We start from the raw sequence: 26,427 nt of genomic DNA, 5'->3' as shown, positions 1-26,427 counted from the left end.
GATATGCTTGCGTCCGTAGTGACAGTGAGTCGTTGAGGTTCCGCGAAGAGGTGGCCCCTGTTGATGGCGGGATTGGTCCACCAGAGAAGAGACGTGAGGACCTTTGGAGGGACCTTGACTCTGGCCTTCGAGTTGCTTCTTCCGGATCTTTGGAACGGGAGCAGGAACCACTGAAGGGATCTGCTGTGTAAACGGGCCCAGGGAATAATAGAGATGCATGACACCATTTTGCCCAACAATTTAGAGAGGTCAAGCAAGGCCACCCTCCTTGAATGCCTAATCTGTTTGACCAGGGCTTGAATGCTAAGGAACCTCTCCGGAGAGAGGAAAACTCTTTCTGAAACCGAATCAATTATGGCACCCAAGTGGTTGATTCGGGTGGAAGGGGTAAGCTGGCTCTTTTGCCAATTGACTAGAAACCCGTGTGCCCGTAAGGCGGAGAGGGTGACTCTGGTATCCCTGACTGCCTGGGACTTGGACGGGGATAGAATAAGGATATCGTCAAAGTAGCAGTGGAGGCGGACGGGAACGCTCCTGAGATCAGCCGCCAGGGCCGCAAGGACCTTGGTGAAGGTCCTGGGGGCCGAGGCCAGTCCAAAGGGTAGGGCCACGTATTGATAGTGAAGGCTATTATAACAGAACCTGAGGAATTTGTGGTGAGAGGGCCTGATTGGAATATGAAGGTATGCCTCCGAAAGATCTATGGAAGATAACCAGTCTCCCCGCCTGGTGCCTAAGAGAATTGATTGCAAGGTATGCATTTTGAATTTGCGCTGGATAAGGTGACGGTTGAGCCGTTTCAAGTCTAGGATGGCTCTCCAGCCCCCAGAGTGTTTGGGCACCACAAAGAGATGGGAGTAAAATCCCTTTCCTCTCTGAGCCGGAGGGACAGGTTGAATGGCCTGGATATCAAGCAGATGATGGATGGCTGCATCCATTAGTGCACGTTTGGTGGGATCCCTTGAGGTGGGGGATGGGATGAAACAATCAGGGGGGGTGGACTTGAACTCCAGGGCGAGACCAAACCTGATTGTGTCCCTAACCCATGCATCGGATGTGGATATGTCCCATTGGGCGGCAAAGTGGCTGAGGCGGCCACCAATGGGGAGGGAGGAAGAGGCTCTACCTTCTGCGGTAGGGCCTTCCTCCCGATCCCTGAAAGGGTCTCTTATAGCCGCCACCGCGTCTGGTTCTGTTGCCCGAGTCCGTGCGATCCTGGGATCGGAAGGAAGGGGGTCTGGGGTATCTGGGCGGGAAGGGGGGTTGGTAGAAGGGGCGGGGGAAGCTCCTCCGAAAGGGCTGAGAGCCCCTGGCCTCCGATCTTCGAAAAAGGGAGGGCAGATACTTTCTCTTACTGCGGCCCTCGACCAGCAGGGGTTCCAAGGCCGGGCCAAACAGTTTATCTCCCTTAATGGGAGCAGTGGCCAGCTTGACCTTATTCTTTACGTCTGCCTGCCAGTGTTTGAGCCATAGCAGGCGGCGAGCCGTGACGTGCGACGTGATGGCCCTGGAAGAGAATTTTACCGACTGGTAAGTGGCGTCAGCCGAGAACTCGGCTGCAGCCACTAACTTCGCTATGTCCTGGTGTGCTCTCAGATTGGAAGCGGGGACGTGTTCCTTGAGCTGATGTAGCCAGCGGATAGAGGACCTTGTGAAAAAAGAAGCAGCCGTAGCTGATTTAATGGCCCAGGCGTCAGATAGGTGGGCCCTGCGCAGCGCCAGCTCCGCCCGCTTGTCCTCAGGTTTCAAGGCCTCTAGGGCCTCACTAGGGGTAGAGGAGGAAGCCAGACCCACAATGGGGTCATCAACCTCCGGAATGTTCAGAAGGCTAGACAGTGCCGAATCGAGATTAAAGAATCTCTTGTCTTGGCTAGAGGGTGTGGGAGGGGTCCCTGTGGAGGTAAGTTGCTTCGCTACCAGATCTACGAAGATGGGAGGGGATGGGATGACCTCAGCTTCCACCACTGGTTGGGTGAAAATGGAGTCTTCCGGGCCCTCTGGGACGGGGGGAGGTCTGCAGGGGACTGGGGAAGAAGGCCAGAGACATTCTTGGCCTTAAGGAGGAGGGACTTGAACATGTGCGGCTTGAACAGCCCCCCAAAAGTGGGTTGGTCGGGGGAAGTGCCCTCGTCCTCCGACATCTCCCCCTCCATGATGTCAGCCTCTAAGAGGGGTTCACTGTAGCGGGAGGATCCCATCTGGGAGTCCTCTTCCTCTTCCCTGAAATCCCCAAAGTCCCCTTCCTCCTCCACCTGGGCCCCAACCGGAGGAGGGCTGTCCCTCTGAGAGAGTACCTGATCAACCGGGGGGACCGGTTGTGGAAGGGATCTGATGGATAAAGAGTCGTGCTCGGAGGCTCGTGGAGAGAAGCCTGATCTGGTCATGTGTTGTAGTCCCTCTGCAATGCCCTGGCGGATGGCTGATTCCATCCAAGCCCTGATGTGAGGTGGAACCTCGGAGGTAGAGGGTTCATCCTGGCGCAGACCAGCAGCAGTGGGTGTAAAAGTGGCTTCGGGGGTCCGTCTAATCGGAGGTCCGGGGGTCGGAAGACCCTGAAGCGAACTGCGCCTAGGTAGGGAAGAAGGGTCTGGGGGGAGAGGTTGAGTAGAGGTAGGGGGGGGTTGGAGGAGGAAGTATTGACAGCTCCGAGCGGGACTCCCTTGAACGCCTGTCAAACTCTTTTTCCAACGCTTTGTGGCGCCTTAAGGCGTTCACGTTGGGAGGCCTTGGAAGGTTCCTTGTCCTGTCTAGAGCCCTTAGGTTCCTTGTCCTGCCTGCGCAAGTAGTGGGACTTTGCCTTAGCCTTCAAGGAAGGACGTTCAGAGGGATTGTCGTCTGCCATGTTAGATAATAAATACTAGCAAGGGCGGTTGGCTCGCCCAGATCAGGCCTGGATGAGGCCGGGTGAGGATGAAGCTGGCCCGCTCCCCCTTTTGGAATTTGCTATGTACAGAGATAACAGACAATAAGGTATCCATGCAATATGGTATGTACAGAAATATATATACTCTAATTTGTAATTCTTCTTTTCCTTTTATTTATTTTTATTTTTTATACCAGATGTATATACAGGTTCTCCGTATATATATTTATATATCTATAAGAAATATTGATGTACAAAAAAAATTTTTTTATTCCTTTTGTATTTTGTATTATATATATATATATATATATATATATATATATATATATATATATATATATATATATATATATATATATATAAAATTTATTATTATTTTTTTATATATATAAACAGTAACCGTAACAGGGAGAACTGGGTATATCTCAGTACAGGCCGGATCAGTCAAATAAACGCCTGAGGCCTAGAGTTGAAGAGAGGGCCTCTGGCAGCAGGCCTCCAGACAAGAAAAAGAAAACCGGAGGGGGGGGCTGCAACTTCGCCCCGAAAAGGGCTGCGGGAGGCCAACAAGCAATAAAAAGAGCGGGCCAGGCAGATCACAATGGGCAGCTAAGCTTTGACCCAAGGCCTGGAGCTCCAATTCACCGCAGCTATAATTATATAGAAGTCGAAAATGGCGCCCGACCACGATGCGGAGCCAAAATGGCGGCCGCAAGCTGAACTGTCGGGACGCCTTCGGGACGGAAAAAGGAGGGCTTGGCTGGTCAGCTCAGCGCGCCTAGGGCCCTAGGGGCGATAACCCTCCCGGTCGGCGTTTAGGGTGGGGGGGAATCCAGCGATAGCAAAAACGCGTGCCACGAGGCAACGCGGAGGCAGCGACGCGATCTGATAAGGGTGGGGGGGTCACGCTAATAGCGCTGCGAGCCCGCAGCTTCGCCCCAGGGACGGGGAAAAACTTCCCTTGAGTCCAGCCCTTTGCGCAGGAGGAGGAAGGAAAGGCAAACCTTATAAAGAAGAGAAGGTTGGAATTGTAAAGAATTCTGTGTATCAGCCAAGGAGCTCTCTGAAACACAGCCTGACTCTTCGAGGCTGAGCAAAAGACTGGGGAGACGCTGCGCGATGCCACGTGAGGGGGGCGGAGCGTTTCCTCATCTAAAGCTCAGCCTGCAAGAAGAGGACTCAGAAGCACATCCCAGTCTCTGGATGCTCCGAGCGGCTCGAGGGAGAATTAATGCCTTCCCAACAGCTGTTACTAAGGGGAGACATGGGAACATCTCATTTGAGTGGACACTGTGCTCTGGTGGTGTAGGAGGAACTGAAATGCTGGATCGTGTTGTATCATACTGCTCATTTTATCCTAACACTTGGCAGGAGTTGTTATCTCCATTTTAAGTCAAGCATCCTAGTCATTCTGATTCTTCTCACCTCCAATTGTTAGTATCAAATCAGTCTGACTCTTCTTTGATAAATGTTGCTAAATGCTACAGTCTTTGTCTAAATAGCTCTTAGATATTTCTTATTTGTTTTTGCTGACTACCGAACTTAATTATAGTTGTTGATCCAGTTGACTATGTTTATGCATTATGCATAAATGCATTGTATTTATTTTTACTAACCTGTTTGGATTCAAGAATTGTGTTTTTATTTAGAATTTGCTTATGCTGGCCTATAGTAAACCATTTCTTCATTCAGGACAGATGTGAATGTGTTGAGTTCGTGTGTATGTGTGTGTCTCCCTGCCTTGTATCTGTATGCATTTATGTGTATTTGTGCCCTGGAACTCTAAAGTGGACTGCCCACTTTCCAGTCTGGTTTATGTCACCAGGAAGGAAATGGCTTAGAATGGAATAGTTATAATCAATCCAAGTTACTGCCACTTGCCTCTCCCATAGTGCTGCACCTTAGACATTTTTCATTCTCTTTTTTACCTCCACAGTCTTTAATTGGATGAGCCCAGTGGTGTGCTGCAATCAGCTTATAGTGGCTCATAAGACCCTATTGTTAAATTTTCTGGAATTTTGTGAGCCAATGGAAAGCATAGTTGAGCCATGACATCTAAGTGCATCTATCACTTGTTCAGCACCAACAGCACAGCACAGTGGTGGCAATGCAGACAGCAAAAGCTGTGGTTAAGCATTTATTAGTAAACCACTTTTTGAACAATCTTGTTTTTCATTTATTTATTTGTATTCCACCATTACTCTTTTTACAAATAACTCAAAACGGTGAACACAGCCAACAAATCTTCCTGCTCCTATTTTCCCCACAACAACAATCCTGTGAGGTGAATTGCGCTGAGAGAGAATAACCAGCTCAAAGTCACTCATCTGACTTTCATGGCTAAAATGGGACTAGAGCTCACAGTCTCTCTGCTTCTGCCCCCACATTCATTCTGTTCTGCTTTTGAAGAGTTATACTCTTAATATAGAAGCAGACCAATGGATAAAAAGACAAAAAGAACCCTGATCCTCTTCAAATAATTTCTTTCCAACATTCCAGTTGGTTGGGAAAAAAAATCAAAAGAAAAGGGTAAATGTTCTGTTAACAGGAGGAGATGCAATGTAATAATACTGTGCATGTTACTTATCTCTTTGTAAAGTTCAGAGTATGCACTGTAGTTTGAATTTTCACATAGATAAATGAAGGAAAAGCAGTATAGGAATGATTATCTACAAATGATTATAATGAGATCATCTACTCTTTCCATGAACATATACTGGAAGAAATTGAATTGAGTTGAACATGTACTTTCTTGCCACCAAGGAATACCGTACAGTCCTCAGCTGCCACAAAGAATGCAAATAAGCCAGCTCTGGATCTGCAGAAGCCACTGGGCTCAGAAGGAATCAAATATCTTTGGGGACTAATTCTTTCAGCCAACATGGATAAGATCCTCCGTCACACTGAATGTTATCCTCATTTCCTTCAAGAGTTTCCTTCTCCAGCAAATTCTTCACAGCTTAGTTCATCCAAACCTATTTTTAAGTGACTTAAAATCATCTTCCACAATGTTAAACACAATTAAGATGGCTTATCTTTGTGAAGATAAAAAATACCTTGGAGTTCCAAAGATCACATTGGTCTACACAAACTTCAATACAAAGTAGGCAAAAGTCCAGACCTACTTCTGCTTCTTTTATTTGCTTTTGGGGGAAAAAAGCTATTTATACAGAAATGTCAAGCAACCCTTTTAAAAACCCAACTCCAGGGGACTGTGTCATGGATATTCTGATAGAATCATTCTAGTATGTTCCTTGCTTTCTTTCTCCCTTCTGCTTCTAATTTGTGAAAAGGACCTTGTAACCTTATGCTTTATTTTTCATTAACCAGTTTGCCATGTCATCACAACTGACAATCTACGGTTCATTTTAACTACATTTTCTTTGAAATGATCTCCAAGCACACACCAATTAAGATTTATGTCATTTCTCAGCTTTGAATAATGTAAGATACCGTTACTAAAACCCAGGAGCAGAAGACTATCTTGCAACTTCCAGGTGAGAGTGTCTGAAATTAGGGAAGGATATAGATTGTTTTATTTTTATTGTTTTATATTTTACCTACTTATTATTGTTCAAAAAGAAATGGCTGATAATTTAAAAGCCTTTTCCACCTTGCTTGCAAAAAAAAAAAAAAATTGTGGCAGGTAGCAAAGGCACTTTGCCATTTTAATTAAGTACAGTAGCTTCAATTAGTCAGGGAACCATAAAGCAATGGAAATACTTTTAATTGTGCAAAAGGTTTAAAAAGTTGGTATCTAAAACTGAATGAAAATAATAGTCATTCTTACAATAAAAAATATACAGATCAAATTATTTCATATGCAGAAGCTCATATACTTCTTGTTAAGATCCACAGTGATAAATAGAATTAGGAATATGCATTTACTCTATTTTGTTACCAGTGGTTGCTATTGTTAGTTTATTATAGTATCAAAGCTAGTCTCCCAGTAATAGTTATCAATCCCCATTACTTCTATGAATGAGTCCTACACTTTTTGAAGTCAGCCAAACGGTTAGTCAGCACCACATTTTGTGGTAGCAAATTCCAAAATGTAATTACATGTAATGTAAAAAATGTGCTGCCCGAGAAAATATAAGAAGTCTTACCTCCTACTAACCAAACCAATGTACACAAAACTCAACGCCAGTAAAATTATTTTGTGGCAGCGGGGAGGAGAGACGGTGTGTGTATGTGGAGGAAAGGACCATAACAATCATTCCTTCACCCTGGTTGAAAAAATCAACAATTAAGTAAACCATTAACAATCTACTGATATCCAAAATTGCTGCCTCTATCTAATGGCAGGGCTGGCTGTGAAACCCACCCTAATTCCTATAACTGTTATTTGCTTTTTTTTAATGCATTCACAAATTGCCAAATCTAAGAATATCACCTCATTTTGAATGGTCCCAATGAACTACTTATCCATACCTTTCTTTCATACTCTTTTTCCTTCATTTTTTCACAGAGATCATTCCATTTTCAGAACCCTAAATAAAACACATTAATTTATAAAAGCCTTCCTGTGCTGATAACAGCCAAAAACTCCTAATTCTTGGTTGTGTACACCAAGAATGAAAGTAAACAAATGTGTGGGAAAGAAGGAGCAATAAATATGACAGTGTCAAGCTGCCATAGCAAAAGAACTCAGCCGTAAGTATATGTCACTTTAATATTAAGGCAAAAATGCTGCAAATTCTGGAGCTTAGAATTGTCTTTTAGAAATGAATTGCTTAAAATCTGACTGCATTTCCTGATTTTGTGACATTAGCACTTATGTTCTTTTCCTTTTCTTTCTTTATGTGCCATCAAGTCATTTTTAATTAATAGTGAGTATGTAGATTGATTATCTTAATGATGATTTAGGTCCAACTTAGTCTTTCAGGTCTTCAACTCATCACCACTGTAACTGAGTTCATCCACTTTGTTGCTAGTCATCCCCTTCTTTTTCTTTCCACCTCTCCCACCATTAGAATCTTCTTTTCCATCAAAGAGTTAGGTCTTCACACAATGTATCCAAAGTAAGATAATTTGAGCATGATCATTTGTGCTTCAAGTAAAAATTCTGGGCTGGTTTGTTCAATGATCCATTGGTTGTTTTCTTGTCCATCCACAGTATTCTCAGGAGGCTTCTATCCTGGTTCTTCATCAATACTCTTCTATCCCGGTTCTTTGAAGGCCAACATCTGGTTCAACAGAGTGCTCAATCAAATATCTAAGATTCTTAGTGGATTCTTTCTGCTCAAATCCTTGACTCCAATTATTTTGTACATTCCCAGCAGCAGTTAAATTGTTCACAGTGAAAACAGTTGCTAAGCCATTATATGGCATACAACTCGGGCCTCACAAAAAAAAAAAATCTGAAGGCTTATGCAATCATTCAATCAAATTCTCTTATGATCTTGTTTGGCACTTCAAAATGCATCCCCTACTGAGACTTGAAGCCAATGTGCCAAGCATTATAGGATCCTAATCTTAGGCTTTAAGAACTGTGTCTGCATCTACAGGCCTGATGCTTCTGCTGCTGTCAGACAATTACCAATTCCATTGGCACTGCACCTGCATAGCAAAACTCTGAAGTCTTGGCTTTTCTCCTGAATATTTAGGCCAATTAATCCTGGAGAAGGTCAATACAGTATCAACAGTAGAGTCCTTCAAGTTTTAGGATTCTAGAATCTCACAAGATTTGAAATGGACACCTAACATTAAAACCATCATTAAAAAGGCACAACAAAGAATGTTCTTCCTATGTCAACTCAGAAAGTTCAGACTGCCCCAGGAGTTTTTGATACAGTTCTACATGGAATTATTGAATCTGTCATTTGTACTTCTATAACTGTTTGGTTTGGCCCAGCAATTAAACAAGACAGGTACAGACTTCAATAGATAGTTAGGACTGCAGGAAAAAAAACCTGAAACCAGCCTGCCTTCCATTGAGGACCTGTTTACTACACAGGCCAGAAAGAGGGCTGAGAAAATATTTAGACTCCTCACATATTGGACAAAAATCCACTCAGGACACCCTGTAGGGCATTGAATGCCAAAACAACTGGACACAAAGACAGGTTTTTTTCCTTGTGCCATCACTCTGATGAACATAATTACGACAGTAATGTCTTATATCTAAAGGATATTTACTCATGTAGTATGGCTCTATTACTATTATCCTTGTCATCTTTTTAATCACCTTCTCCTATTGGTATTTATGATTGTATTACTTTGTTATTTGTATTACACTGAGAGCTTATGCACCAGAGAAAAATTCCTTGGGCGTCCAGTCACACTTGGCCAGTAAGGTATTCTGTTCTGTTCTGTAGAATTAAAGTTGTATACAAGCAACTGAATAACCAATAAAATAAGCAAAATTACAGGTACAGATAAATAAACCTGATAAATATTGCCTTTCCAAAGTCAAGTTTTCCTAAGGCAGCTTATAATTTCTAGTTGTGAATTTAAATAATAACCAAAGCCTTGCAGAGTTTACTATTCTCACCTTTGAAGGTAATCCAGTTGCTTCATTAAAAAAAGTGTTGGGTCTCAATCTGAAGAGATATAAATAATCTAATAGAAACTATATAAAATATTCAAGTGCACTGTATGCACACTTACAGAGTCTTAATACTCTGCAAATTTTGCCACATCTTCCAACCACCTCAGCCAAAATTAAAACATAAAATTAATGCCATGTTAAGGCCAGTCACAAGGTGTTATATATTAGATTATTTCAAAAATGCTATCCAATTCTTATGTTCTGTGATTCTATTACAAGTAAGTCACAAAAATACTGAGATTCAAGGAAACTAAAAAGGGTTTCTACAACATCAAATGTATTATCAAGCATCAGGGGAAAGAGCCACAATGCAACAATACTATTGAATGTTACAGAATAGATACTTCTCAAATAGCTAAATCACAGTATTTAAAAGATGCTGAAATCAAGCAAAGGATACCTCAAATAAGAGTCACAGAGTTTGCAATTCACTATGGATTATTGCTCAGAGCTACACAATTGGCATTTTATAATATTGCTTGATCATTTATGAAGGTACATTACGTCACAAAAAGGGTGTGGCCACCTAAAGAGATAGTGATAGTGATGGGGGGGGGGGAGAGAGATGAATATAGCTGCTTCTACAATATCACATACGTATGTATACATGTTTCAGTAGTTATGCTATTATAGCTGTTCATCTGAATTCATCAGCATGAGTAAGGACACACACTCAAACAAATGCTTTAACACATACCTTTTCTCTCACATATTCCTATTGAAAATTTCATGTATTTATTTATTCACTTTGTATAGTCAGACATTTGTGATTCTGGGTAGCTCACATAGTTAAAACAAAAAAAACCAATACAAACAATAAACTGCAGGAAAATAATAAAAATGCAATAACCCTTAAAACCAAATGAAAAAAAAAAAACCAAATTAAAATCAAAATTAAAAACAGAAAACATAAAAAGCAGGCAAGTACAAGTCATCAGTATAACCAGATAAAAAATGTAACTTACAGAACACAGAAAAATAGAGTAGGAAGCGACCTTGGAGGTCTTCTAGTCCAACCCTACATCATTCCAGAAAAATGGCTGTCCAATCTCTTCTTTAAAAACCCCTAGTGATGGAGCACCCACAACTTCTGAAAGGAAGCAGTTCCTCTGATTAATTGCCCTCTCTGTCAGGAAATTTCTCATTAATTCTAGATCTTTCCTTGATAAGTTTTCATCCATTACTTCTTGTCCTGCCCACAGATGCTTAGATTCTATACATTATTTTTGTTTATACCCATGTTTCCTGAAGGCTTTCCTGAAGGCCTCTGCAGCCGATAACAGAGCTCTGGATTGATCCAAAGCTTTGTTATCAGCTACAGAGGCATTCAGGAAAGTCTTGCCAGCCTTGCCGGCTGCAGAAGAAATGGGCCAGCAAGGGCAGGTGTCAGGGTATGCAAGGCCTGGCTCTAACTGTCCAAAGGTAAGTAGTAAGGCAGCTCCACCACCACCTCGATCCCCACCCTAGCTTAATTTTTACCTATCCACTCTAGAGTGGGCGGGATCATAATTAGGGCTTATTTTTGGGGTAGGGCTTGTATTGGGCACACATGTAAAAACCAAGCTAGGACTTACTTTCAGTGTAGGTTGTATTTGCAGGAAAACAGGGTATTAATTATTATACCCCTATCAATTTAATTCATGTATTGCATTAAGCCACTGTTTGTTTAACTATAGTTCATTAAATAAACCACTATTTATCATTCAAGCTAGGCAACAATGTTTCCAATCCCCAGTAGCTAGATTAATACATTTTACTGATATATTATGACAAAACAAACTAAATTATGGCTTAGCATCAAATATGGATCCAGAGATTTCCCCTTAGGAAAATGGTCAGCTGCAACCTATATGCTATGCAGCATCTAGAAAGACAGTTTGGTGTACTGGTTAAGGGACCAGGTTAAAAACCAGAAGACTGTGAATGCTAGTCCCACTTTAGGCATGAAACCAGTTGGGTGACTTTGGACTAATCACTCTCTCTAACCCTAACCCTGGAAGCAAGCAAAAACAAACCATTTCCAATATCTTGTCAAGAAAACTGCAGACATTTATTCAGGTAGTCACCAGGAGTCAACACATACTTGAAGGCACCAAAAAATAAATAAAAGGGGGGGGGGAGAAACCTACACAAAAAGCAAGTGATAAATCCAAGCTATATTATAAGGATAAATCAAATGCAAATTAAGGCTCATCAAAGCAATTGAGAAAATATATATAAGTGTTTTAGATTTCCTGACTTTTGCCAATTGACCACTGATCCAAAGCAGCCTATTTTTCTGGATAAGAGATCAACAATGCCAGAGAAAACCTTGTACTGATGGTGGCAGAGATTCCTTACAGGAATATTACAAAAGTTCCAAGTAAACAAATGGGATTAAATTCAAACTGGATGTGTTCAGAAATTAAAACCACCACATAAGAATAGGGAAGTATTCTACAACATCCATGGTTTGGACCCTTTACTGTACTTTCTCCAAGGGGTCTTAGTTTTATCTTAGAAAGTAAGATAAATCATAGGATCTACACAAATAAGTGCTTTGCAAAGGGAACTTGGAGTAACACATATTTTATTTAAACACTGAAGTAACTCTGTCTTCTGGAAGGCTTGTCACAGCTGCCATGGCAGGTTTCTAGATTATCTCCATGTGTATGCACAGGCAATGCTTCCACTGGGGTTACCAGCGAAGAGAAGCATCAATATGTCCAAGTGACCTGGGAATTATCTCAAACCAATCAGGCCGGGCTTTCCAGAATCCAAGTGTGTCTCAGTTTCCAAGAGGATGCTTCACTCTTGTCAACATACTTTACAAAGCAGCTCTTGAAATATTTTGCAGAGTTCTAGAAATTGGGCCAATTATCATACATGGCCATTTGTATCATATCCAGCATGATTTTTAATGATACAGTGGTAACAGATTCTGGAATAGTCTCCTTTGAATCTTATTTTTTGTTATCCAAGACAAGACAGCATATTTTAACATAACCTTCCTTAAAAAATGCATTTTAGCTGTTTTAATTGTCTTATTTCTCCGGTGGGGACATCAGCCCATTACGGTCTCTCCTTTTGCCAATCTGAAATGCTGACAAGATTTGAAAGTCATCGACCCTCTTTGTAGTGGGTCCTACAAAGACAAAAATCATCTTCATCTTCCACTCCAAGAAAAGGAAGGCAAACAAAATAAAAGATTCAGTGCTGACAGAAAGAAGAGACAAAATATTTGTCAGATTCATGTTTCTTAGCTTTCTGTAGACTCTGCCAAAACCTAAGTACAAAGCCATCACTGGAACTTCTCTTAAAGGGTCTGAAGCTGTGGGAAGGTTTGAGGAAGGTTTATTCCAAAAATGAAAAGGGCGTTGGTACTTACCTGACACGCCCGTTCTCTTTGAGCTGTGAAGAGCATCCAGTAGTGGGAGGTGCTTCAGTCTCTGCATGTGTAGGCTGGGCTTAATTTGTGGAACGCTCCTCCTCCTCCACGGGACTCCTCCTCAGCGTTCCCCAGTTTTGGCGAAGACGAGATAAATAAACGCCCTCGTCCTCAATGCCCTAACAATTCGTTGGCCAAAACAGGACCCCACCAGACGGAAAAAAGGGTGGGGCTGGATGCTCTTCACAGCTCAAAGAGAATGGGCGTGTCAGGTAAGTACCAACGCCCTTTCTCCCATGAGCTGTTCAGAGCATCCAGTAGTGGGACATACCAAAGCTTGGCCTGTCCTACGGGAGGTACTCCATCTGGCCTGGAATCTCCTCCTGGTCCCTGTGGACCTGTTGCAGAACTCTTCTGCCAAAGGAAGCCTCAGCAGATGCAAACACATCAATTTTATAATGTCTAATGAATGGCGATGGGGAGCCCCAAGTTGCAGCTCGAAAAATTTTAGTAATTGGTGCCTGTGTGGCCCACGCTGCCGATGGCGCTCCTTGTTGAATGAGCTGTTATGCCCCTGGGCACCTGTAGGGATTGAGTCTGATACATTTTCGCTATTGCAGCCCATAGCCAATGGCCTATCGTAGAAGGTGAGACCTTGCATCCCTGAGTGTTGGGCTGAAAGGAAACGAATAAGGCCTCCGTTTTTCTGAAAGCCGCTGTACAATTGATATATATTCGCAATGCTCGCCTCACATCAAGCCTATGCCATTGCAGTTCCATCCCTTGTGATGGTCTGGGGCAAAAATTAGGAAGTATCAGCTCTTGTGCCCTATGAAAGGCCGAGTTAATTTTGGATATAAATGTAGGATCAGAGCGAAGGACCACCCGGTCAGCATGAAAAACACAAAGATCTTGTCTGATAGACAAGGCTGCAATCTCCGAAATACGACGAGCAGAAGTGATCGCTACAAGGAAAACTACTTTATACATCAGAAATTGTAGACTTGACGATTTCAAAGGTTCGAAAGGGCCCTTAGTGAGTGTGACAAGAACCTTGTTAAGGTCCCAGGTGGGATAACGGTGCACCGCTGGAGGGCGTAAATTTGTGGCTCCTTGAAGGAAAGACCGTATACGTGGATGATGAGAAAAATAAAATAGACCTTCACAAGTAAGAACTGACGCCAAGGCCGCCACCTGTCTTTTTAACGTATTGGGTGATAACCCCTTGTCAAGTCCCTCTTGCAAAAACTCTAGAATTTGAGCCACGGAAGGAGAGGTAGGATCAATTCGAGACTTGGTACACCATTTGCAGAAAATGGACCATGTGGCATTGTAAATGCAAGTTGTTGAGAGGCGTCTGGCAGCTAGAATAGTGGCGATAACTATTGGAAATCTTTTCGTTCTTCAGACCACTCCGCTCAACCTCCAGACGGTCAGGTGCAACCATTGAGGGTCCGGATGTTGAAGGGGCCCCTGAGTTAACAAAACCCTGGCTGGTGGAATTCTCCAAGGAGCTGATACGGAGAGACTGCGGAGATCTGCAAACCATGGCCGTCTGGGCCAGTAAGGAGCTACTGGAAGTAGTTCCGCCCTCTCGTCTAGCAATTTCTGGATGACCTTGGGAATCAGTGGAAGTGGCGGGAATGCATACAGGAGCCCCGGGGGCCAATGACAGCGGGGTACTCCTTGCAAGGGGTACCTGGAAAAAAATCTCGGAAGCTGAGTGTTGAGGGGGGAAGCGAACAGGTCCGCCACCGGCTGTCCAAATGTCCTGACCGCTTCTTGAAAAAGGGAGGGATGGAGGCGCCACTCCGATTGATCGATGGTGGCCTTGCTCAGCCAGTCTGCCTGTGTATTCGACAGACCCGAAATGTGCTCTGCTCTGATGGAAAGTAGGTTGGTCTCCACCAAACGACACAAGCGGTCCACTTCCCGCATGAGATGTTTCGACTGTGTGCCCCCCCTATGTGACTGTGTGCCCCCTATGTGAGCTTTGGCTGTTACGTTGTCGGTCAGTATTAGTATGTGCTGATCGCGTACCTGGGGAAGGAAGCTGCGGAGAGCCAGGTGTACTGCTCAAAGCTCCAGCCAGTTTATTCTGCATGACTGTTCTATGGCGGACCAACGGCCTTGGGTTGTAAGCGATTGAACGTGAGCTCCCCTTCCAAAGAGACTGGCATCGGTGGTGATGGTAAGTCTTTGTGGCTCCTTGAAGAGGCAGCCTCTGTTGATGACTGGTCTGGTCCACCAGAGGAAAGATATGAGGACCTTTGGTGGTACCTTGACCTTGTGTTTGGAGTTGCTTCGGCCGGAGAGCTGGTACGGGAGCAGGAACCACTGGAGGGATGTAGCGTGGAGGCGGGCCCAAGGGATGATAGAAATACATGAGATCATCTTGCCTAACAATTTTGATAGTTCAGCTAAAGACATCCTCTTAAGACCCCTGATCTCCTTAACTAATTGCTGAATGCTATTTAGTCTATCTGGTGACAGGTAAACCTTCCACCGTATCTATGACAGTCCCCAGATGGGTTAACCGAGTCAATGGTGTTAATTGACTCTTTTTTCCAATTTATTAAGAAGCCATGCTTTTATAGGGATTGTAATGTGTTCTGAGTGTCTTTGACTGCTTGATGGGCGGAAGATGACAAAATCAAGATGTCATAAGATAACACTGGAGTCGTACGGGGATGTCCCGAGATGAGCAGCTAGCGCTGCGAGAACCTTTGTGAAGGTCTTAGGGGCAGAAGCTAATCCGAAAGGAAGGGCCACATATTCAAAATGGTGGTTATTATAACAGAATCTCAGAAATTTATAGTGGGAAGGCCGAATAGCAATATGCAGGTACGCCTCCATCAAGTCTATGGACGTGAGGACATCCCCTTTCTGATGCCAAGTAAGATAGATTGCAGGGTATGCATTTTAAACTTGCGATATACTAAGAAATGGTTGAGATGTTTCAGGTCTAATATCGCTCTCCACCCCACCCCCACCCCGAACTTTTGGGCACAACAAAAAGATGTGAATAGAAACCTCGCCCACGTTGAGTGGTAGCTACTGGTTGGATGGCTCGTATATCCAGTAGATGTTGGATAGCCGATTCCATGAGATTACGTTTAATCGCGTCTGCTCGAGTACCTAACATGATGAATGACACCAGACCCACACCCACGAGGGCCACACAAGATGCCACCACCACACTTCCACGTAAAAAGCAGACTCACACCCACACAGAAGATGAGACACGACCACAGACCAGAAGCCGCACTGCAGCTGCATCACTACCCACTTCAAACCCCTCTGAGCCATACATGAAGCGAACTGACCCCCACCATGAAGATGCAGCACGACCACAAACTCGAAGCCAAACAGCAAGATCACAGCCCACCAGCTCAAATCCCCCAGTAACTAAGACCAACCTGAGCACAACCAAGCCCCCACCTGAACAGAACACACCTCCAGCCAATCATAACATGGCCAACCCAATCAGAACACAGCCAAACCCCCAACCAATGAGAACACACCCCCACCCAATCAGAACACAGCCAAGCCCCCACCCAATCAAGTCACACACCCACTAGCAGTTAAAAGGAAGAAGCAGCTGCAAGCTCACATCACTCTGAGAAGCACAGAGCTGAATATATAAAAGATAATAAGTATAAGAATGTTAATTAAGTGACACAATATTATGTAAGGTAAAGCCAAAAACAGCCAAATTGCGAACGCCTAAAGGCCCAGGTTGATAAGTGTAGGGGCCTTCAACAGCTTCCCTGCACAGGCGGACACAGGCCTGGGTGCTCGCTGTTGTGCCGCTGAGATAATGGGGCTGTGAGGGTTAAGCCAACAATTTAAAATGTACGAAATAGCCTCGAATGTAACCAAACCAAGACAAGAGTATAATAGTTCCCAGAATATTGAAGGGAACCTGCTGCTCCGAGCAGAATTACCTCACACAGCTTGAGAATAACTGGTGCGGTTTCAACAGCACAAAATGGCCTCCGGCCATTAAACTTTTGGCGCGCTCCTCAAGCGGCAACTTCCTGCCTTGTAAGCGAATAGCCGCCGGTGGCTCTTTCTATTAAGCTAAGCGGCGGGAAAAGGTGGAAGTTATCAAGAGTTTGAATTCTCCACTTCAAATGGCGTTCGGAGAGGGGGAAGAGCGATACGACTCGGTTTGGAGTGAAAAGCTCATGCCGCTGACAGACCAAACGAGAGAAATGCTGCGGCAATCGAAATGGCAGGGGTAGGGATATCGGCTGTGGGGAGGGGGCGCGGAGCAGCGCCGAAGACTCCCGCCATTTTGGGGCGCGAATCGGCACTTCCCCGAATCGGACCTGTCTGGCTGTGAGATCAATTTGGGATAGAAGGCTAGAGACAAGCTGATTAACTGTCAAACCTGCTGGCAACGAAAGAATTTTTCCTGTTTCGGTCAAGGAAGAATCACAAGCACTGCCTATCTCTCACGAGGCTGAGCAAAAACTGGGGAACGCTGAGGAGGAGTCCCGTGGAGGAGGAGGAGCGTTCCACAAATTAAGCCCAGCCTACACATGCAGAGACTGAAGCACCTCCCACTACTGGATGCTCTGAACAGCTCACGGGAGAATAAAGTCACAACATCTCAAAAAGACCCCAAAATTGCTTCAGAGCACTTTCATCTGAGACAGAATTTAGGTCTTCAATACAGTTGATGTTGAATACTGCTGCTTTCAGAGTGGCATCAAAACCACAAAGGCTATTTCCACACTAGCAATTTATAATACCTTCTAGAATCCTCCCAACCATTGTTGTGCCAAAATAAAAGTGGCACAGGCAAATTTTATATCACTACAATGATACCCAGGCAATGCAATGGAGATGCCATAAATCTTTACTACAGAAATTTCCTAAATTCTCTACAATTTCCACCTTAGCCTTATTACACATTTTCCCATTTGGAACAGACGTGGTATTTAAAGTAGGGGTGAAGGACATATATGGCACCCAAAAGATTTTATTTCAACCTCCAAAAACTTTTCAATTTTAGCTACCAAATTATAAGCTTTAATATGACCAAAGGAAAAATAGGGAATCCATAGAGAAAAGCCATATTAATTGTATCTGACTGATGAAATGTCAATTAAGTTTAAATATAAAATAAATTTAGTACACTATTTATTTCTTTAGAATAGTGATTTTTTTGAAGTAAAGCCTGTCAAAGGCTAAATGCACCATTCAGCTCCAAAAATGTTTACAGGTCAATCCAAAAAGACTTTCTAAGTACCAGTGCATATAGGTCATAATATATTGTATTAAGAAATTTTATCTGTAATACTTAGCCTCCTGACTAGTTTCCATAAAAATAAGTTAACAAATGTTTATTTCTAAAGTGATCACTCACTCAGGCACATTATTTGATTACTGTACCCAAGTAATATCTAAATACTTTTATTATACTTGCAGAATGTAATGCAAGCTAGTAATTCTAATGTTTTTCAGAGTATCTGTTTTGAGTGTAAAAAAAACTTTTGCCTTTTATACACATGTCTAAAAATCTGACTGAATTTAGTGGAGTTTGTTTCCAAATGTATATATATGAATTATTGTTGGTGAGTTGCAATAACAATTAGTAGTTCAGTACCTTAACAAATCTATTTCATAGGCCATAACTATTCCATGTCTTTGAACAAATGTATAGAAATTTATGTTTTACAAGGTGAGATGCTATCAAACATAGCAATTTTGAAGCTCAGTTTTGGCATATTTGAATTTCACTATATTGAAAGTGAAATTTAACCTTTTTGAGGAAATTTTGCTTACAATGCAAGGATGCATTTTTTGTCCTACTACTTAAAAAGTTTTCTGAGCAAAGTTCACACACAAATTGATAGCACTGAAATTAGTTAACAAACTATTGGCTGAACATGAATATCTTATCAGAGGATTTTAGCTCTTGATTTCTGATAAAGCTACCTATACTAAATAGTCTGTGTTACAAAAGATACAATTTTTGTCCTGTCTAATAGGTTCACGCCTATACCATTTTGGGGGAAAATGTACTGTTGTTTTGTTATGTGAAACTTATCCTTAATAGTAATGGTGGTTTCTTGAATAAAGCTGCTTCTTTACTCATTGCTTCAATCTCTTCAATTTTCCTTTGATGATTACATCTAAGGATTATTCTTCTGTTTAAGGTAGATGCATGTATTTCATACTTATCCTCACCAATGATGCTATTATGATACAATTCAATTGTATATCTGACAACTTCCTTTCTAACTGTAAATCCCTGTATGGTAGTGACCTTGGACTATATTTGACTCAACAGCAATAGTGAAACTGACAAGTTACATAAACTATTTCATCATTTTTAACTACACTTTTGGTTTTGGGTTTTTTTTTTTTTTTAAAGAAAACATTGGATAAACAAAGCAGATCTGAAACTTTTCAGTTAACATTTTCTTCCCCAAAAATTAACTAGTTATTATAATAATTAAAAACAAGTAGTAAAAGCATTTACAGTATTAGATTTTTATAAGCATTTGAAGCCAACAGCCAACTATACAACACTCAAAATCCCCTGAAATTAGATAAGAAGTTGATAAATGTAAAAAAGGGTTTTTTTAAAAAAAAATCAACCAAAGCAATAAGTATGGTATACAGTGCGTGTGTGTGTGTGTACATCTGCATGTAATATATTCAAAGATAAGCAGCAGCATCCCTATTTTTTCAAGCATAGGAAAAATTATTTGTCTATGTATTTTAATAATAGCCTCCTATAATTCCTGATTTTAGTGCAATTTCTTAAAAAGAATTAAACAGTTGCAGTTTCTTAAAGAGGTTGGGGGAAAAAACTCATACAAAGCAGGAAAAATATCCAAAATATGAATAACAAAGATCCACAATATCAAAGTAACCCATCAAATATTGCTAGCATTGGCATTTTAAATTAACCAAAAAGGAATCCTTCCCTGTTTACAATACATCTAAAAATCTAGGCCTTGTAATGAATAATCAATATAATCAATAAGGAAGACTGATGTCAGGTAAACCACCACTGAACTAAATTGCTATAAACTAATGGTTATATATGACAATTTATATCCAATATAATGTTCAAATAATTTCTGAGAATTGTTGGCATTACATTCACTTAAACACTTTCTGGCTTTTCTTACAACCCCCCCCCAAATCTAATTCTTTGCCAAAGGAAACCTTTCAAGCCAATGTTTCCACTGACTCAGTCTGATTCCCGAAACTTCATGTCCAAAGAATAATTGTATTAGTTTGTTGCCGTTTTCACATAGTAATTATAAATCCCGAGGGAATTTGGGGAAAATGACCGGTCTTTCATACGGACATCCTTTCGCAATGCCCTCTGTGCGTACATTGACACATCATCAGCAACCCAAATGAATTTGTGAGGAGAGCCGAGATATCTGATACATCTGCCATTACACCTCGCAGGGGGAAATGTAAACAGATAAGGCTGCAGTCTCAGCCGACTTCGGATCACAAACGACCTCGGCCACCAAAAGGTTTTCCCCTCTTGACACGAAAAGGATGCTAAGCCTAGGAAATGACATAATAATGTTCCCACAGCCATGAGAGCCGCACGCACACATAACGACTGACTCATTCGCTTCTGGTTCTTAGCCTCCCAAGGATGCTATGATGTAGAGGAAGAAAGGACGGGGGAGACTGCCAGCGCCACCCCAACCCCCCAGCAGCCCACGCAAACAAAGCAACTTCTCCCTCCTTCCTTCCACCCACCTACCCACCCGCGGCCAGCGCAGCAGCAGAGATGAGCCAAAACGCCAACACAAGAGCCTCTCCCGCCCCCGCTCCCCAAAAGGCGGTGACTCCCCCTCAGACTTACTAGAAGCCACGCAGTCCGCAGCCAGCCCCTGGAGGCTTGAAAGCAGCAGGCAAAAAAGCCCAGGTGCGGGAGGGGGTTTTTCCTCCAGGGTCCGCGCTCCGGGAGGCGAGGCTTTCTGGCCTCGGCGCGCTTCTCCCATGCACCACGCTGCCTCTGCAGCACCTCCCTCCCTCCAGCGGCGCCCCTGGAGAATGCTGGAGGAGGACCGGAGTTGGCGAGAGAAAAAGAGAGAGAGGGGCGGAGCCGCTGCCCCGAGTCCTTGCGGAATCCGGCTCCTCCTGGCGGCGGGGGGCTGCTTCATCCGCCCGCGACCCCCTTCAGCTTCGACCCGGAGGACGCGTCCCTTTCTCCTCCCGCCTGCTCCTCACAAGCGCCCACTTCGCCTCTGCTGGGCGCGGGCCCCTTTTCTTCCCACAGAGGGAGAGAGAGGGTGGGGGGGAGCCGGGAAAGGGCACAAGCCTGCTGAAGAGGCGGAGGGACGGCATCCCTTCAACCCTCCTTTGCGCCTTCTGCTCCCATTTCTCCCGCGGGCTTGAGTCAGCAGGGAAAGGCAAACGCGGGGAGTTGCCACCGCGTAGTCAAAAGCCAGCGCCCGGGAAAAGGAGGCGGCGGCGCTTTCTCTCGGGGGCAACGGGGAAAAGAAGAGTAAAGGCGGGCTTTGCAGCGTCAAACGACTGTTAAACGACGAGCGACGTTGCAAGGAGCATGGGGTTCAGATGAAAAGGGGACGGGTTCCCCTTTCGCCGACGATAAAGAGCGCATGCGTTTACCATCCGCGCCTTTTTCCCTCCTTTTCTCATCTTTCCGTCGCCAGCATCCCCATCCCCGCTTGCAGGGTTTTTTTGTGTTTGTGTGTGTGTGTGTGTGTGTGCGCGCGCGCGCAAAACTAAACCCTAACCTCCACCTCTTTGCAGGGGCTGGAGAAAGAATTGTGGGTAATTTCAGCTGCGCCTCCCTGGCTCAACCTCACCCGCGCCCGAATCGCGCGCCCCTTCAGCCGTCAGAAAAGTCTTCCCGGGCATGGAAGAACTCGCTGCTTCTCTGCTCTTTCGCCCTTCCCTCTTCAGTGCGTGTTTTGCTGCTGAGCCGCCTCAATAGAAAATGGCCAAGCAATTCCAGCAGCCAATGTTCTCAACATTTCCAAATGGTAGCTGGTGGTAGCTGGACTCGTCGATTCCACGTTCAACCGGAAAGGGGGATTTGTAATTTAGCACCAGGTTGCGACTTGTAAAATGAAGGTTATGGCTGGGATCCTGAATGTGGTGCGGCAAAAGCGCCAGTTGTACCTACGGGCATTTCCACTGGTGCCCACTGAACTCTCCTGCCCCCACCAGGTTTTCTAGCTAGCACTTTGCCAAGCAAAGCATGAACTTCCAACATTGTCTTGATTTCTCACCTAAATGAGCCCCATGAAATATAAGGCAGCTGCAGCTCATCGGGGAAGTTTGCAGAGGTAGGAGCACATGCTGGAGGGCAAGGAGGGTGATTAGAGAGCCTTTACTCACCCTCTTGCCCTCCAGCATTTGCTCCTAGATACCTCTGCAAACCTCCCCAGTGAGCTGCAGCTGCCTTATCTTTTAGAGAGGATGTCAAGCAGGTTCTGCTAAACTCATTGCACTATAATAGCTTCTATCCCCCACAGCAGTCATTTTATTAATGGCCAAGCAATTCCAGCAGCCAATGTTCTCAACATTTCCAAATGTGCCCACCAGCCTAGAAAGATTGAGGATCTTTTTCCACAGTGTGGAACTGTGGAAGCACTGACTGAACTTAATTAAACAGTGGCATGTTTCATAAACCAAGATTAAATGCACTATATAGTATATATGAATCCAGTCAATGTGAAGACCTCCAGAATACTTTATTCCACTTGTAGGATAAAAACATTCAGAAGCACAGAGCAAGCCATATCACTCTTTCTTTTCAAACTCTCTGCCATATTACTGCATTGTTTAATTCCAGAAAATGAGGGTACTTTTTTGGGGGGAAGGATGAGGCAAAAGGGGCAAGAGCCAAAATGTAGGATGATATTACACAAAAGCCGCCACTTTCTTCCCCCAGACAAAGGGATCAATAATCACAGCTTTTATGTGATGACATGCTTGTTATTTTGACATCATCTTGGTTTGCTGTGGACACTCACTTGAGCCTATGTGCTATATAGCCACTGTTCATTTGCATGATAAGAATTGTTATAAGGGCAAGTAGGAATATTGTGTAGAAAAGGAGCAGTTTCTCCAGTGCCTTTTAATGCACTTCTGAGCATATCTAAAAGACATAAATGTAGTTTTGAATATAAGACTAAAAACCACATAGAAATATATTAATAATCAGATATCAATGTTTCTGTGTCTTTATAAACAGATCACATCTATCTGGATTTCATTTATCAATCCATGTTCTGAATAAAAACTTTAGAATACAAACACACATATATTATCCTTGAAAAGATCCATGTGTACAATTTTGTCTGTTAAAATATTTATGTAAATGACTGTACATCTTAAGAAATTGTGGGTGACTTACAACAAACATAATATGGTTAAATTAAAGGACTCAAAGCAAGACTGGACAGGTTTATGCCTGGACATTCAGTGTGGAACTTCAGTACAAAAAGAAGCTAATGCACAACAGGTGAAAAAAAACACAGTTCTTCAATATTTTCTCCTAATGGGGTGAAAGTGCAAAAGAATAACCTATCTTTGTTGCAAAGCAGATTCTCCTCCTCTAGGTTGGAATCCATATGAAAATGGTATTGCCAGAAATTTAAGCTTTTTGGATTAAATCTCTAAGCTGTTTTTAATTGATGTGTGTGCTTGTGTGTGAATTCTTTCAGTGAACCAAATACGGATTACACAAATACATTCAAATAAGATTCTGCCATCTGTTCTGTAAGAGAACCGATGTAGTGTGATAGATAATTCAATGTTAAAGAACATACTGATTCAGACATTATTTCCAAGTCTGCAATGTGGATCCTATTGTCTCATAAATGCATCTGGTGTTCAATTAATCAACAGTATTACATGAACAGTTTCAACTATTCTGGAGTGTTGTTGTCTTCAAGTAATAATAAAAAAATATCTCCACTAGGATATGTTCTGCAACCAGCCAATTCCATCCACCCTTCATATAAAGAATTCTATGTATGAAAGCAGAATTTCTGTTAAATTGAAGATAATAAAGTCACCTAAAGCTTGAGAGTCAGTTTGGTGCAGTGATCAAGGTATTAGGGTAGAAACTGAAAGACATGAATTTATTTTATTTATTTATTTATTTGATTTGCCAATTGTTTACAAGATAATAAGTATAAGTGTATACATAGTTGTGAATACATGAAATGGGTACATATAAGAAAAATAAAACAAGAATAAGAGAAACAATAGGACAGGGACGGTAGGCACGTTGGTGCGCTTATATGCACGCCCCCTACAGACCTCTTAGGAAAGGGGTGAGGTCAATAGTAGACAGTCTAAGGTTAAAGTTTTTGGGGTTTGGGGAAGAGACTACAGAGTCGGGTAGAGTATTCCAGACATTGACCACTCTATTGCTGAAGTCGTATTTCCTGCAATCAAGTTTGGTGCGGTTAACTTTGAGTTTGTATCTATTGTGTGCTCTTGTGTTGTTATGGTTGAAGCTGAAGTATTCATTGACAGGTAGGACATTGCAATGTATGATTTTATATACCATGCTTAAATCAGACCGAAGACGGCGTAATTCAAGGTTTTCTAGTTCTAGAATTTCAAGTCTGGTGGCATAAGGTATTCTACAACGAGTAGAGGAGTGGAGAACTCTTCTTGTGAAATATTTCTGGACTTTCTCAATTGTGCTAATATCAGATACGTAATGTGGGTTCCAGACTGATGAACTGTATTCGAGTATTGGTCTAGCAAATGTTTTGTATGCTCTGGTTAGTAGTGTGATATTACCAGAGAAAAAGCTACGTAGGATTAGGTTAACAACTCTTAATGCCTTTTTGGCTATGTAGTTGCAGTGGGCTCTAGCACTTAGATCATTAGAGGTGAGTATTCCAAGGTCCTTTACAGAGCTTGGGTCATCAACAAGATCTTGACTATTCAGCTTGTATTTTATTTTCTGATTTTTTTGCCAATATGTAAGACAGAGCATTTATTTGTTGAGATTTGAAGTTGCCATTTGTTTGACCATTCTGATACATAGTCAAGATCTTTTTGGAGGGTAGCAGTATTGTCTGTGGTGTTGAACAGCTTTACATCGTCAGCGAAGAGAACGCAGTTGCTCTTAATATGATCACAGAGGTCATATATGTAGAGTATGAAGAGAGTTGGTCCTAGAACACTGCCTTGGGGACACCACTATTGACAGGTACAGCATTTGATAGGACGCTCCCAATTTTGACCATTTGTTGTCTGTTTGCCAGGAATGCTTCTATCCAGTTATTCAGTTGTCCAGAGATACCATAGGATTTTATTTTTAGGAGTAGTTTGTCGTGTACCACTGAATCAAAGGCTTTACAGAAGTCTATGTAGATTGCGTCTATTGCTTTGCCCTGGTCGAGTTGTGTCGTCCATATGTTTTTGCAGTGTAAGAGTTGCAGATTACAGGATAGTTTTTTTCTGAAACCAAATTGTTTATTGGAGAGTAGGTTGTTTGTTTCTAAGTGGAGGATGATGGATTGGTTAATAATTGATTCCATGACTTTACAGGTGACGCAGCATAAGGAGATTGGTCTGTAATTTTCAACTAGGCTTGGGTCTCCCTTTTTGAAGATGGGGATGACTGTGGCTTGTGACCATAGGTTAGGCAAGGAGCTGGTCCTGAAAGATTTTTCAAAGATTATGCTTAGAGGTTTGGCTATGGCAGTGGATAGCTTTTTTAAGAAGTAGGCACATATTCCATCCGGTCCAATAGATAGAGATGGTTTTAGATTGCGTAGTGCTTTTTCAACATTGTCTTCTGTAAAATCGATATGTATTAGATCATTATTGTTATCTGTGGTACGGCTAGGAAATACTGGGCATGATCCATTGCTGTTTACAAATACTGAGCCGAAGAATGTGTTAAAGATGTTGGCTTTAATGGTGTCGTCGTTGCAGTCTTTACCATCAGGTCCTATCAAGGGTGGGATAGACCTTGAGTCTTTTAGTTTGTTGTTTACAAAATTGTAAAAAGCACGGGTGGAATTGGTGCTTAGAAGGTTTTCCTCTTGTTTAATGTGATAATTGATGCATTCGGTCTTTATCTGGTAGCATAAATTTTTGTATCGGCTTTTGAAATTGGCAACGTGACCAGATTTGTTTTTCCGCCAGAGTGATCTCTTTTTGGATTGAAGTTTCCTTATTGTTATGGGTAATCTGCTTTTTGTTTTGTTTTGGGAGTTGTTGTTGGTACATATAGTTTGATGACTCTTTGACTTCAAGTAAAAATATGTTGTAATGGTCTTCAACAGTATTGCATCCAGTGAATAGAGATTGCCAACCAAGGGATGAGAGATCATTGTCTATAAGATCATAGTTGCCTTTTTTGAAGTTACAATTGGGGATTACATCATTGTGGTGATTTTTGTGTGGGCGTATGTTGAGACAAAAGTCAATCATATTGTGGTCACTGCTGGAAAAGGGTTCTTTAGTTTGTATTCCGTAAATTAAATTCAAACTATTGCAGAAGATGAGATCGAGGCAGTTGTTTAGTCTAGTGTTGTTGGTTACTAGTTGTTCCAGTCCCAGATTTGTAATAGCATTGTAGAAGGTTGTGTGTATGATTTCAGTTGTACAATCATTTAGGGTCCAGTCAATATGAGGTAGATTGAA

The 26,427-nt window shown here is 42.6% G+C and overlaps 1 protein-coding gene across 2 annotated transcripts in view; it reads right to left on the bottom strand.

Moving 5' to 3' along the window:
* The window catches only part of HECW2 (HECT, C2 and WW domain containing E3 ubiquitin protein ligase 2), a 195,469-nt gene extending 174,674 nt beyond the window's left edge, over positions 1 to 20,795 (bottom strand). The window contains exon 1 of one of the 2 annotated variants that reach the window (XM_026667978.2): positions 20,639 to 20,795. The gene's annotated coding sequence lies outside the window, so the exon portion shown is untranslated. The remainder of the gene's footprint in view (positions 1 to 20,638) is intronic. The other variant, XM_087949536.1, reaches the window with a different exon arrangement.
* Positions 20,796 to 26,427: the final 5,632 nt, after the last annotated feature.

This window comes from Notechis scutatus, chromosome 1 (assembly GCF_049901735.1).
Source record: "Notechis scutatus isolate UNSWTSFEM ecotype Mainland chromosome 1, rNotScu1.2, whole genome shotgun sequence".
Taxonomy (NCBI): domain Eukaryota; kingdom Metazoa; phylum Chordata; class Lepidosauria; order Squamata; family Elapidae; genus Notechis; species Notechis scutatus.
The sequence above is the reverse complement of the archived record's forward strand: the minus strand, read 5'-3'. Positions and strand labels throughout refer to the sequence as shown.